Below are 5,000 nucleotides of genomic sequence, written 5' to 3'. Positions count from 1 at the left end.
GCTTGTACTACAATGTAAAGGTAACTTAATGCAACGAAGGGTAATAGCACATATATATATAGGAATACGTACATACATCAGTATAATATACACACCAATGTGTATATTCATGTGTGTATATATACAGACAGATAGATATTCATACATATACATATATACAAATACATATAAACACACAATATATATTTATACATATATATACATATATATATATGTATATACAGACAAACACACACACACACACACACACACACACACACACACATATATATATGTATGTATATGTATATACATACATATATACGTATACATATATAGACATATACACAAATGCATACACATATATGTAAATATATAATACACATATACAGTATGTGTGTGTGTGTGTGTGTGTGTGTGTGTGTGTGTGTGTGTGTGTGTGTGTGTGTGTGTGTGTGTGTGTGTGTGTGTGTGTGTGATCATTATTTATACATTTAAAAAGATGCGATGGTTTAGATTTCAAAGATGCACATTCGTCACTGAAACATTTGTTTACATATTTTCATAAACCTAAAGGCATATCAATATAGCAAAATTTAATGTTATAACAAATAGTAAATCATAATACTCGTTTATAAATGGTTTGCTTGTTTAAATGTTAATAATCAATTTGGGGGAAAGCGATAAGTTTGATTTCTTGTCAGACGAATCCTTGCCTTCCTCCATCTAACAGGTAAGATGAGTGCTGTTATTTTGTCATGTTTTACCCAGATATTATGGATCCCAATGCTTGATAAGTTTATTAACGTAGTTGTTAAATCCATTTGTATTGTATTACGATAATTAAGACGAATCCTTGCCTTCCTCCATGTAACAGTGAGGAGAATGTGGCGAGAACAGCACGCCATAATGCCTTGTCGCTAGGGGACAGATATTTACTTATTTAGTTATTTTAATGGTCCGTGGATACAGTAATGGAAGTAGTCGCAGGTGACAGTTCCAGGGTTAACAGTGAATAGACTGAGATGGATATTATTTATCAAAGGTAAGTGTTAGAGAGGAAAATTGTAAAGATGAAAGGGAGGGGAATGATTGACTTATGTCCTAAGTAAAATCATGGAAAGAACACGGTTAGACTGGGTGTAACGGTCTCGCTTCTGTCTCACGTATATTATTATTATGTTTATTAAAATGTCATTGATTCAAAATTAGTAGGAAATGGGAAGGTATAAAAAAATTAACCTTAGATATGAATTTAATCACTTGAGAATATTGCGTATATAAATTATTATGTTTATCGCTACAATTTACAGAATATGCCACTTGTTTATTATGTTTTGTTTTTTTAATAAAATATTAAGGGTGTAAGATGTTTCTATGAGTTATATTATTTGGCACACTTAACTGAGTATGAATTCATTCCCACACCCACGAGCCTTAAAGACCGTTATGTTACGCTACCCACAAAATTTTAGTGGTTCAGTAAATGCAATGAGAATAAACCTTCATTTAAATGAATATAGTTATAGTCTCTTCCTCTCTCTCTCCCTTTCTCCCTCTCTTTCTCACTCTCTCTCCCTCTCTTCATCCATCTCCGACTCTCCGTCACTTTTCTCCTCTTCACGCACAGGCACACACACACACCGATTGCACTCAAAAGACTAAACTGCCTTTAACGGGTGAGGACGGGGCTATGACGACCGGCTGCTTACACGTGTGGAGCGCGCGTGCGAGCAGGGAAAAAGTTTCTAGTCTCCACTGGAAACCTTACAGAATGGCCTGATGGTCTAGGGGTATGATTCTCGCTTAGGGTGCGAGAGGTCCCGGGTTCAAATCCCGGTCAGGCCCGCAATTTTTTAAACATGTTCCAAAAATATGTAAATTAAATGGTAGGAAAGAGCGACTTCTCCTACAATGTACAGTTGCGGAATTATATTTCAGTATACTTTCTGGGTCCCACTTTTGTTCCTCTGGCAACCAGTCGAAGTAAACATAGCGTAAATAGCATTTTTGTGAATGCTAAAACTCTAGGTAGTTTGTAACAACGAATGTGATTGGTCGAATTTAAGTAACCAATGAGTGTATTAATTAATATTGTTTGAAACTAAGTAAGCCATTTGATATTTCGCTTTCTTCAAATAAGTGATAAAAACAAAGCATGTAATATTAATCATCGTTGACTTTGTTGTTGGATATTCTTCAAATGCGATATCCTGGAATTGTTTGCTTATCGAAAGATAAGAGGTATCATTTATAGATACATATTTCTTAAAACATGAAAAAGTTTCATGCTTTAAACACCTATGCATGGTAGCTGAATTACCTAAATAAATTTCTGTAAAATCCCTGAGACCTCTGTAAATACCTTTTATACATGCACCATCTAGTAGCGGCTAATCGAACTAATGATTTTTTTTAAATCTTTATGCCTGAATCAGAGTTATCGAATAAACAGAAACCATGCTACATTAGATTATTCAATATAGAGCATGAACAAAATAAAAATTAGGTTAAAATATATATGGATTCGTTATTGATGTGTGTGTGTGTATCGTCTATGGAAATACGAAGTCATGCTTGGTAATGAGTTACGAAAGAATATGTATAATCAGCTATTATTATGCACACACATATATATCTTGGCTTTCTTTGAGTCGTTGCATCCACATTCGAAGAGCTGAGCGAGAAATTGCATGTTTGCTTGTTTCAACTCAAGCAACTATTAGCTAGGTGGTTCCAAGGAGAGTGAATAGCAAAGATCTTGGAACAACTCCCAATACTTGTGTTATCTTGTTCATTATAATTAAATGGGAATTTCTCGCTGTCAATTGTTGTCATTTACCCATTTTCTTTCTAGTTATCAGTGCAATGTAATGCTGTATATGCGTGGGTGTAGATGAAATTAGCATATCAAACCTTTACATCAAATTCATTCTCTTTATACATTATCCTAGAAGTAATAATTTTCCGGTGTGTGAAATGTTTATTTGTTCACCTGGAACTTGAGTAGTTTACAGAAAGAGGAACAATGTAGAAAATAACACGAAGTCGTATATTTTATGTCCGATGGTCTTAGACGTCATAATAACATAAGAAATCCGAGGTCAAAACGAGGCTGCCAAGCTGACACCTTTTTCAGGATAGACACAAAGCAAGCTGTAATTGGAAATGGAGGCTGCTACAGTGGAGAGAGGGAAAGCAACTTCTTTAGCAGTGATATACTCGGAGAGCTGGGCATCTCCCGGACGATGGTATACAGGCAGATAGGGTGGGAAGAGGAGGGCACCCATAACGACAAAAATACACCGGAAGTATACGGAAAGCTTCATTGCTGAAGGGAATTTAAGGTGTAAATGTTAACCCTTTTCAATATTTCACAAATCAGTTTATTTCAATTTACTATACAGATATTTGTTTATACAGAACAGTTTCCTACACGTCATATTTCATGTTCAGATTCTATATCATTATTCACATTTCACATATGACAGTGGAGGAGCGGCCGCGTGACCTGCGATATGTGGGGGTGGATCTCCCTACATGATGTTGGCGAAACAGGGAAAATGCCTCTTAGACAAATATATCGAATTGTTAGGGGAAAAATCCTCCCATCAGTACACTGTTATGCCTTGGCCCTTCCCAGAAACAATGAGGATAACTGCCCTATACACACGGCCAGGGTAGTTACGAAGTAGTTCCCTGCCTAATACCACGTGGAAGCGAGGGACATGGCTCAAACCCGACGAAAAATGTTTGGCCGAATATTGTCAATGTTTGAGAAACGGCTAATGAAACCACCTCCGACCAGCTGACAGATCATGCAAAGAGGGAATGGGATATGTTAAGGAGGAAATCGAGACGTTACATGTCAACACGTCACCTCTGTCTCAGGGATTAGACACCGTTTGAATAACAATACTTATCTCCTACTATAAACATTACTACTTGCCTTCCTTTTCTACAGTTATTACCATTTTTCTCTAAAAATCAAACCATAGTAGAAGTATCTCCAAAAATTAATAAACATCCCCAATTAATCGATTCACTGAAGCCCTCATCATCTATGGGAAAATAAAAATAAATAAATATACATGTGTGTGTGTGTGTGTGTGTGTGTGTGTGTCTTAGTTATCAACTGCATAGTATGGCGTTTTGCGTGAGAAGGGTTTCAAAATGTATATGAAATATAAAACTAAAGATTTTAACTCAAGCGTTAAAACTGCAGTTCTTTCACACTATACATACACATTGTTGAGGCCTGATTAACCCGACCACAGTTTTGCGTTCAGTTAATATTCTAAAATGATTATAATTTTCTGTTTATTGAATCCGTGCTTAGATCTGATCAATTAGTTCACAGTGAAAATTATATATTAGGACTTTGATTTTATTTAGTGATAAAGGACAAGAATGTCATTTTTTCTACACATACACATACACTATAAACAAGCGTGTATTGACAAAGGAAGGGAAAAACTGCATAAACAAATAACAGTAAAGAGCAAGATTAACAAACATTAATCCAAACGAAAAAGATTTTTTTTTAAATATCAGATATACAGCTCATGTAAAGAGAGTCGGTTCTTTGACTTCTGCTATTCGCCCTCTTTGGAACCACCTAGTTTGTAGTTGCTCGAGTTGAAACAAGCGAACATGTATTTTCTCGCTCAACTGTTCGAATGCGGATGCGCCTCCTTTTAAAACGGAATGATAACAGAAAAAAAAACTATGATCAGATTTTAGCACAAGATAAGGGACATTCAGAATAACCGAAACGGATTAAACATACTGTTTCATAACTCGTCACTAAGCAGTAACTTCGTATTTCCATGGACGCCACACACACATACACATACACACACACACACACACGCACGCACGCACGCACGCACGCACGCACGCACACACACACACACACACACACACACACACACACACACACATACAATGATGAAGCATCTATGCATTCTATAAAGAATATAATGTAGCATGATTTCTGTTTATTCAAAATAAGTGTTTGG

The 5,000-nt window shown here is 36.0% G+C and overlaps 1 non-coding gene across 1 annotated transcript; it reads left to right on the top strand.

Moving 5' to 3' along the window:
- The first annotated feature begins 1,755 nt into the window (after window positions 1-1,755).
- TRNAP-AGG (transfer RNA proline (anticodon AGG)) lies at window positions 1,756-1,827 on the top strand. Its single transcript has one exon. It is a non-coding gene; the product is annotated as a tRNA-Pro (tRNA).
- The last annotated feature ends 3,173 nt before the right edge of the window (window positions 1,828-5,000 follow it).

The sequence above is a fragment of the Penaeus vannamei genome, chromosome 2 (genome assembly GCF_042767895.1).
Source record: "Penaeus vannamei isolate JL-2024 chromosome 2, ASM4276789v1, whole genome shotgun sequence".
In the NCBI taxonomy this organism is placed as follows: Eukaryota; Metazoa; Arthropoda; class Malacostraca; order Decapoda; family Penaeidae; genus Penaeus; species Penaeus vannamei.
The sequence above is the reverse complement of the archived record's forward strand: the minus strand, read 5'-3'. Positions and strand labels throughout refer to the sequence as shown.